Source organism: Phalangium opilio, unplaced genomic scaffold, assembly GCF_054372755.1.
Source record: "Phalangium opilio isolate 3A_F unplaced genomic scaffold, DU_Popi_V2 ptg000090l_1, whole genome shotgun sequence".
In the NCBI taxonomy this organism is placed as follows: domain Eukaryota; kingdom Metazoa; phylum Arthropoda; class Arachnida; order Opiliones; family Phalangiidae; genus Phalangium; species Phalangium opilio.
The window spans coordinates 2,475,110-2,485,635 of NW_028324195.1; the positions used below are offsets into that span (position 1 = coordinate 2,475,110).

General features: G+C 37.4%; 1 long non-coding RNA gene across 1 annotated transcript; it reads left to right on the forward strand.

Moving 5' to 3' along the window:
- Positions 1-9,270: 9,270 nt before the first annotated feature.
- LOC149644978 (uncharacterized) lies at positions 9,271-9,605 on the forward strand. Its single transcript, XR_016372014.1, has 2 exons — positions 9,271-9,338; positions 9,408-9,605. It is a non-coding gene; the product is annotated as an uncharacterized LOC149644978 (long non-coding RNA).
- The last annotated feature ends 921 nt before the right edge of the window (positions 9,606-10,526 follow it).

The window sequence follows — 10,526 nt, forward strand, 5'->3', positions numbered from 1 at the left end:
GTCAAAAAATAATTATACTAACCCCGAAAGAACATTAGACTTCATTCTACATGTTAGGTACCGGGGTCGTGGCTCCCCGAACGAACACTAATGGTAACCTCTATATATGATGATATAGCCAAGCTAAAGAACGTGATCCAAATTCATGGATTGTGCTTAGTAAAGGATGAGGGGTGCTTAACGTCAGTTGGTAAGATAACGAGGGTAAGGATCAGTCGACGACTATAAATTGTGCCAATTTACTGGAACGTATTTTTCTCTATATCAAAATGTTTATAAGATCTAAATATATCTTACCGCTAATGCTGTTAACAGCCTAACTGTCTTAGGATCAACAGCCATCTTCAAAGATTGTGCTTAATTAGCTCTGGAACGAAAGGAGACCCATTTCTTAGCTGCTCGGCCGCTCATATTGCAGTTTATATCCTTTGTGTCCGCTACTCTAAGCGACGACAAACTCTTTCGGACCAAAATAATAAACAAGAAAAATTACGATTAATGATTAGTATATCTACGTGTGGTCGACTTTTTAATTTCAAGTATACTGAAACAGAGTTCATAGACTAAATTAACGTAATATGGATTCATTGAAAGAAGATTATGCCACAAATCAATAGAAGTCAGTCGAATCGCCTGGTCATCATATTTTCACCAAACATTTAGGTCGTAGAAGAAAAATAAAGAAATTGTTGATAATGAAGTTCTCTGAAATCTAAAAGAAAATTAGTGATTAGAGAAAGTGAGCCAAGAACTAACTAAGCGACACCCGCCACTAAAGCCAGCCAGGACGCTAGCTACATTCTGCCAGGGTTGACACGGAATTTTCAGAACCAAATTCCCTGACTTTTCCAGGTTTTCCCTGACCTTTTTCTGAGATTTTTACCTGACCTTTTTTAGGCCAATAGTGTGAATGTTTGGAGCACGTTTTAAGTTATTATAATTAAATAAACTCGATTCACATTACGTTTTCCAATGTATTTGTTGCACCAAAATCATTAAGAAACATTTTAACTGTAAATAACGGTACAAGAGATTTTTCTAAAGGCATTTACTTTATAAAAACTATTCTAGATAGCATTTTTAAGGATTGCTCTTGAATTTTTTGTGTTAAGAGATTAGGATGAGGAGAAACTTTCATTGCTCTTTCAATAAAGAATTATACCCAGAACATTTACCCACTAAAATCAAATTCCCTGACTTTGCTGAAATTTCAAAATTCCCTGACTTCTCTAGGTTTTCCTGGATTTCCACGTACTGTGGCAACCCTGTCTGTCTTTCCTGACGCGAGGTCGGAATCGTTTCTTGACAGTTCTTCACCAAGCTTGTTTTTCGTGTTCCGCATACACACCACAAAGAGATTCAGAATCTCTTCTCATAACCTACCTTGTATTATGTATTCAGACAGGTAGATAAAAATTTCTTGAATGCATTATTCATATCCAATATTTACGTTGAACTGACTTATAAGCACACTCTCCGCCTTCATGACTTATTGAGAGGTTGTTGTAATTGGATGAACATGTTTTTTTTCGATTAGGGTTAGCGAAAGGTTATACATGTTTACACCAATTGACACGCAATATTCCATCATGAAACGGACGTTTATATCATATTAACGAAATTATTCGTGGTATTGTAATTATAACGGATATCAAGCACAACCAAAGTATACAAAACTTGATAAACATAATCTAGAAGCAATCTACTGTTGATCAAAAGGTGTAATTACTTCGCGCTTGCCAATGAATCGAGTCGATAGTATAAAAGGTCACGCAGCGCTTGGCAACAGAGGAGAGACCCAAAATTCGGAACTGCCAATGGGTAAGTCGAATGGGCGAAATTTTAAAAGCACTACTCAACAAAAGGACTCGTAACGGAGGGGTAACGTTGAAGACCAACTTAATGCCTGTGGGCGCCCACCTTTTTTCGGGGAAGAGATAGAGTCACGGTGTCAGTGCTATGACATTATGGCTCACGCCTTTGAGTACTGCGCGGAAGTGGATATAGTACGTGGATCATTGCAAATGGCGGTGGCATTTTATGGTGGTGGAATGACTGAAGTAAAGAGACCACTCGTTTATTTAATCTTGATTTATTCAATTGCACCCCAACTTAAATCAATTTTAGACACTTGGTACATCTGCCCGTAGCAGTTCTACAAAAATAGAACTATGTACTTTTTTCAATGACCCATGTTTGGGAGCATATAACACCGTAACTAAATGTTGTAGACCATATGTTCTTTGACAATTTCCACTATGTTTGACCCAAAAGAAAACTATTCAAAAATAGAACTATTATATAATTGTTTCAGGGATAAATTTTGTGGGCTCATCATAGATCACATGTTCTTTTACACTTTGAACCCAAAGAACACCCTCCCGTTTAATTTTTAGTAGATTTCTCAGAAATACCCTGTAAATGCAGTCCGTTTTGTTCGCGTAGGTCATTGTTTTCAATTCTTCCAGACTCCTTGGTCTAGCTTTAATTACTAGAGTTTAATAATCTTACGTAGGCCTAGTCGGTTTGGAGAAACACCAATGCTCAGAAGTATTTATTTTGATATAATTAAAAAAGTTCAATTCAAACTGTTTATTTTTTTTTGTTTTCTTTACGCATATAATTCTATTTTGGTACACATAAACTTTGGTGTGATGTTTTTCTGGTGATTTACTACGCGGTGTAAATATAACATGCTGAAGTAAGGACGTCCTGTGAGCGCCGCTTTTCGTAGCCATTTTAAGTCCAAATGGTTAATCGCACCATCTTTTTGCGACGGCTTGCCTTTTAGTCGAACGTTGTTTGAAACACGGGCATAGTTTGTAACAGATTTCGCATGTCACAACGAGGCATGCCGGCATTTGACTAACGAGGAACATGCTGAACAATAGGCGCGCTTCGCTCTCGTTCTTGGCGTAGTCCATGTCCTGGACGTGGTTCTCCGTCGTGACGCATTTGGTGTTCATCCACGCGTACGCCTTCTTGATCGCTTCGTCACATAGATACGACGATGCGGCGTAACGCAAACTGCAAACGCGAGAATCGAAATCAGTCGAAAAAATTATTAGCAGACGTGCTGCACTATTCTTATGGTTTTATCGGGAATAATCGCAAGCGACTATTTGTATTTGTGGTATTAGTGGTATGGGTTAATAACTCAATGTGAATTTCACTCCAAAAGAATTATTACCTTTTCGGTGCTACCCTCCTGAAGATTTAACAATCAACTGTACAAGTGGTCTTTCAATGTAAACCTGAATGGGGGTGAGGAATTTGGGATTGACTTACATTCTTTTTATTCCCCGCATTGTGTCCTTGTCAATGGAGTGTTTCGAGACAAGAACAATCCAACTGCATCCGTTTTCAAGGGGAAAGGCGATTGGTACAACAAAGGGCCCTCATCTTTCTTCACACTTAGTTCATCTTCGCAAAATTCATTGAGATCAGTCAAATCGTCGTGCCAGTCGATGTAATCCAGTTCGCCTTCCATTACTTTCTTGAATCGATCGTAGCCCATATCATAAGAAGCCCTTTTTAGAATTTTCTCTCCCTCAATTCCGGGAATTCCCTAATAGAGAACAACGTTCAAAACTCATCGTAATGTTCACTTGTTAAGCCTTAAAATTACTTTAAAAAAGTCTCCCATGGCGTCCAAGATAATTGACGTGTACATCAAGTTTTTAACTTTCAGGATATCGCTTAAATGACTCATAATAATTGTTTGTCCCACAAAGACATCGGCGGTAATATAACCCAACACGAGCATGTTCAGGACAATCAAAGTCGCGTACTAAATGTTCAACAAATGCGCCGAAATGCGGTGGAACATTTTCACCGGAAAACCCTAAATTTCAAAAATACGGAACGACAGGCAAAAGTATACTGTCGATAAGAATGTTATTGTGTACTGTTTTGTCACTTTGCTGAAAGAGTGGTGCCAAATACATTCACATGTAAGATCCAAGTTTGTTTGACTTTTCGAAAGCCTTCGTTAACGCCGAAAGAACCAAAATGGCCAGAAAAACTAATCCGAGAAACTGAAATCAAGAATTAAATGTGACTTTGCAATGCTCTTATCGAAACACGAATCGATAACACGCAAAGTATTATCGATTTCCGAGCTACGTCATGATTGCCTCAAAAACCGTAAAATCTCTAGGCCTATTTATCACGTTATATAACTTACCCAAGAATGTATCGTGAATATATTGGAGAGAAAACTTCCACGTTGCGTTCGAGATAGTTGCGAAAACATGGTGACTTTCGAGTAGTAGATTTCAGTCGTAAATCCATAGTCCTCCAAACGATTGTATGATAGAACCTGCGGGTAGGTCCACATGTCCCAAGCTTCTTCTTCCTTAAATATAGGCGTAAAACGCTTAGGGAGAGGAAAAACTGAGAAGGCGTCATGTATTGGTACTCAATCTCTGATTGCAATGCGACAAAATGCTTGAAAAAGGCTAAGAGGTATTTTTAATTTTATTCCTGTTTACCTGCACTTAACGAAATAACGAAAGTTATTACGAGTAAGCTATAGCAAAGCGCAAGAATACATGGATTTCATCTACTTGGAATCTTTAACTTGTCATTTTCTGTACCTTTCTACTTCAACTAAAGGGTGTAAACCTAGGGTGAATAGCCAATGAAGGAGGAGCGGGCGGTTTAACAAAGTTTTAAGCCCTTCCCCTTACTTACAATCAGATATTAGTGTGGGTTCAGAAGTATGATAAGGGACTAGAAGTATCGAGGTGACCAAATTTTTCACTTGGCGAAAGTGAATATTCTTGATAAGACACCAACGGTTGGCCCTCTGGTAGCGGTTTCTGAATTTTCCCTTCAAAACGTGAGACGCTCGTGGGGGTAGACGGCCGAACTAGATTCAAGAACCCACGTCCGGGTTCCACGGCTTTAAGTTGAGGGGAAGGGGTAGGAAATGTTTTTGGAACTCGACCAATTTTATTCTCTCTAGTGTAGGCGCAATGGAAGCGGCGAATAAAATCTTCATATTTGTTCACTATTGCCGGGATCTATTACCAATGTTAGAGCTCTTTACTTCTAGTCCCTTATCCTACTTCTGGTGGGGTCTATGGCATCTTTTAGATTCCAAGTAGAAGAAATCTATGTATTTTTGTATAAAGCTTAAAAAGTATTCTTAATCGATCGAGTGTGTGAACGTGAATTGGTTTGTCGCGTCGCCATCAAGCTTTTGTTGATCGTAATGAATGACTTACATCGTACACTTGCTGATACGTCAAGCTGAAAATAAAAATCAATTATAATCAACATCGATGTTTTAAATGTAGGAATATAAAGTTTGGTTAAAAAGATCGACTGTTATAAGGTTTTGTTATGTTATAATGCTTGAAAATGTGAATTTTAGCTTCTTAATGTCTTAGAACATTTTCCACCAAAGTCCCTCATATATACACCCTGTAGCTACCACCTTCCCTTTCTGATACACCCTGTATATTCCTCAACACATAAAAAATATCTTGTATCTATCTAATAAATCCTGTGCCGGATTTTCGCGCTTGTGCCTAGGGGCCCCCGAGGGTGTTGATCCGGCAATGCATGGTTAAATGTTCTGAGCGACCGACAACAAGCTATGCCATTTGGTATACCCTCATTGAACAGAAACCCATTGGCTAGAAATCCCAGTCGCTAGAATTAGGACAAACTTTCCCAATGGACTTGTATCTTTCAACGTTTTCAAAGATCCGCGATAGCCTTCAAAATGAGGTAATCCGTAGTAAGCCCTAACTTAAATTAATAAAAAATGTCTTCGTGGACAAAGACTTGAAAAAGTAAATGATAAGAAAACAAAATGGAATGACCGAAGCAACAGATATTAAACTTTTTCTTTAAAGACATGATTATAAAACATCAATTATTTGAAAAAAAATACTTATCTTCGTTTTTTTCACCAAAATTACATTTGCATTGTTTTCGAAAGACAGATTATTCATTCTATATATCCTTTGTGGTATTAACAGTTTTCGAATGAAAAGGATTAGAATAAATATCCGAGTATGGATATAGGTTATTTTTAAAGGTTTCTCTTTTCAAACTATAAGGCAAAACGTTGTTTAAAACGACTAAATTCAACCGAAGGAAGAAATTTTATCTTTCATCATGATTGACATTTTAAACGTCGCTTTAGGGTGCTTTGGTTTTGCGCCTGCATTTATACGACCACGATTCAATTTGGGTCCCATTTTTTGGGTCGATGATTTAAAATGTTTTATAAATGAATCATTAAAATCTGGATAAAAGACATTATAAACAAAAAACCTTTGGTATATTATTGAGTGCGTGAGAACTGTTTTAAAAGTTGTGATTGAATTAGTTTGGTATGACTTCAACTCGCTATGAGGAACACATTGTAGAGCAAACGTATAACACGAAACACGTAAATGGACACCAACAAATGGTGGGCTGCGTATTTATTTCACTATTGGGCTTAGTTTCCAGTATTAAAACGCATTGTAGTTCAAATTAAAAGCTGCAATCCTTTTAAATATCACTAACGATGAACTGTTTCTATCATGGTCTACACTGGAAATCTAGCTGTAAATATAAACGATGTCGTATGTTTCTGTTATATAGTAAATCTTTGACACGAACCATTTTGAAAAGAATGGAAAATTTAATGATACAATATTTTTGGGCAAATGTAATATTGGTGAAAAAAACGAAGATAAGTATTTTTTTTCAAATAATTGATGTTTTATAATCATGTCTTTAAAGAAAAAGTTTAATATCTGCTGCTTCGGTCATTCCATTTTGTTTTCTTATCATTTACTTTTTCAAGTCTTTGTGCACGAAGACATTTTTTATTAATATCTGTTCCTTCAGTCTTCATTTTAATTAAGATTGTTAAGAAACTGTGGCATTTTTAAAATCTGCACTAAGCACAAAACATTAATATAGGGGAGCGTAAGCATAAGGGACCTAATATTGCAAGTTAGTGACTAATGCTTTCAGGTACCAGTTAATCAGTTATCACCAATGAGATTAATTTATTACTGAAAACATCAAATTTTCATAATAAAATTATTTTGGCCTTTTCTTATCCCCTGGCTTTGAGCATTAAAATATTTAAAATAACTCTGAGGATTATCTAGAATCATTTCTACTGATATTTCAAATTCAGAAGAATCAGAGTCATCGTTTTGAGTCTTTCAGATGACTGGCTTGGACTTATGTTGCTGGTATTTGGTTTTCGTTGTAGCAGTGTAACCAGGGATAAGGGAATTGAGATGGATTGCAAATGAAGATGGGCGACCTACGGCACCGTATCTCTCCCAATGTACCTCGCGCACGCCCCTACCCTTCGGTAGGCGATTGCTAAGTGCTGCCGCGTAGCGCCATTTTATTTGTATGAGAACTAGCTTCTAATTTTAAGATAGAGGGGGCGCCCTTTACAATTTCATCCAGTACGACCCTACCTAACCGCTGAGGATGCTGGGAGGACTACGGTGCCGTCATGAACGCTGGATCTCTAAAGGGACTGGTAAACGGAATAGATTTTTCTCTATAGCACGTTTGCTTTGTAAAAAAATAAATAAAAAAAACGGGTACGGCCAAGGTAGTTTAAATTTCTTTTCAATAGGTTTATTCAGAATCACAAAAGACCGAATGGCCTTGAGTGTTCCCAAATTCACAACCCCCATCCCTTCCCCCGACGCTATGCTATGGAGGGCTCGGTTTGTACAGTGGAAGGCGGGCGTTTTCCGGTCCCTTTAGAGATCCAGCGTTCATGGTGCCGTAGGTGGGGGTACACAGGCAACGCTATAGGTATGGGGGTTTCCAATACAAGGTGTAACCAAAGAGAATATAGCGGAGGAGTGGAAAGAGGGGAAAATCTTGTTGCTCTTTTCTACCGCGCATCTTCAATGCGCAGTACCGAGGCATTTCCGTTTGAGACATTTAACGGTATCGTAGGTGGCGCGACTGAGCCGGAAACTCCCTCGTACCACTAGTATAATTTAGGGGCAACAATGTAATTTAGCCTTGTGGAGCGGGGGATCTTCAACTCCTCCCCTATATTCTCTTTGGTGTAACTGAGACAAAGATTCTTCCTGCAAGCATAGCCCACTCGATCCGCGCTCATGGACGCAAGCTGCTCGCGCTATATAATAATATTTGACCACGTCGTCTGCTAAACTTGGACAATTAAACTTTTTGAGTTAATGTATGGACTCTGGTTACCCTTGCATTTTCTTAGTGGTCCCGTGGTTTTATTTTTAAACTGGTCATTTGCCCTGTATCATTATTGTGTAAGAGACAGCCTGGCAGCCCCGTATTTGTTTACCCTGCCCATATCCCACTAGATCACGCGTAACACTACGCAAGATGCAGAGCAGCGTCAGTGAGCATGGATCGAGTGGGCTATGCCCTGCCTGGCCAAGTCAGTTGACTTAGGTGAAATATATATTACTTCTATGCGACTTAATTCTAGACATTCTTGAACGAATCATCTTGTGAAAATTTTATAAGACAGGCTTCTGGCGCTGGGTTTTTTCTGAGCCAAATTTGCTTTTTAAATTTAAAAAAATCAATTTCAACCGTTTTTCCTCTCTTCAGAAATTACTAATGATAGTGTGTTACATATTTATCCAAAATTTATATTAATTAATTAACACACTGTACATCCCTTTAATTTGTAATTTCGCGCTTGGAAGAGGCTGAATTAAAAATATTGATTTGATGACAGGAATTAGTGATAGTGTGATTGAATCTATCAGCAAAAAACGTATCTTCGTAGCGGTAACCCTTGTCTAGAAACCAGGGAATGAACCCTTCTGCGTAGTTTGAATTAATCTACTTTAAACATCAAAAATGTATCTAATTTAAACAAAAACCTTTATTCTAAATTATAGCGGTTATAAATAGTAATTAAAAACGTAACTGTTACCTAATAAAAATGATTGCAAGAGCCGGGATAAAAAACTGGTTTGTCAGCAGGGTTTAGTGATCGTGTGATTTAATCTATCAATTATTTTACCACTAATTTAAACAAACAAAATGATCTGCGCAGTGGTTACCGTTGACCGCATGCACCAGATATAATCTCTGTAGCGTTTATCGTTGGTAATCTGGCCATTGTTTGTTGTTTTCTTAGGTAACGTTAGAATGAGCGCAAAATAATTAATAATTCAATTGTTACCAAGTACAAATGATTGGAAGGACCTGAATTAAAAATATTGGTTGATTTGGTGACAGGGTTTAGTGATAGTGTGATTGAATCTATCATTTATTTTACCAGTAAAAACGTATCTTCGTAGCGGTAACCGTTGCCTGACGGCACCAGTCGAGAAACCAGGGAACGAACCCTTGTGCGTAGTTTGCATTGATCTACTTTAAACAACAAAAATTGATTTAATTTAAACAAATTACCTAATTAGCGGCTATCGTTGGCCAATGGCACCAGGTGAAACACCTTAAAACGAACGCAACACGGCCAATTGGTCTCTAGTCTACAATAGTACAATCAGCCTGTCTTGAACTTTTGACCGAGGCTTAGTGAAATCAGTGAATTTAAAAATTATCGGCTAAATCTTAACTTTAAATTCTTTTGTATTAAATTATAATGAAGTTTAACTTACGAGAATAAATAAAATTGGGACTGATTAACCCCTTCTTTTAGATGAAAAGTGGAAAAATTCGCCTTAAGCTCGTCCATAAACAGAGCGGACGACGCATTTAGTAAACAAAAAACTTCGCTATATTAGCGGTAAAACAGCGTAAGTCCAACAGTACGTTTCTCTATGATTTTAGCTAGGATTATACCACGTAAGTCCAACAGAATAAAAGGTCGTAAGTTTAAGTATGTGCTTAAAAGTACAAAAAGTAATACTTAATATTAATTGTTTTCAATAAAACTTCGAAAGGCACCAGAAAAATGTTCAACCTTTCATTTAAAACCATTTTCAGACCTATCGAATAAATAGTCTTCAAAAAATGGTCGAGACCATTTGGCTATCACAGCAAACATTTCCCATGTTATTCCTATGGGAAAATTTCCCTTTTTTTGCCAAAATGTCTGAATTTTTTTATTGAAATGAAAACCACCCTTAGCAACTTTATTTTCTATAATAAAAACTAATGGAGGGATCTCTTTGAAATTTTAACCACATATTAAGGGTCCGAATTTTAGTTCAGTGGAATTTGTTCAAAGCAGTAACCATGATAGGAAAAAAGTTACATCGAATCAAAAAACCACCCTTATACATTAAACGCAGTATGAGGTCTTATCTAAGAGAGCAACCGCTCTCTCAGAATAAACAACGCAACGAGTATTGAGATCGTTTTCCTCAACTTATCAGTCAGTTAATTTACTTGAGATATCTCCTTATTGCGATCATGATTTCGGCAATAATTCCATCGTAGTCTTATATCAAGGGTTGAGCGGGATCGCCTCGTTCGCTCTGATGAATTAAAGGATAAAACTGAAAGAGAATGATTGAAATTAAACCTAAATTCATTTTTCTGACTCGGCGTGCAGTTTTGTCCATTTCGAAATG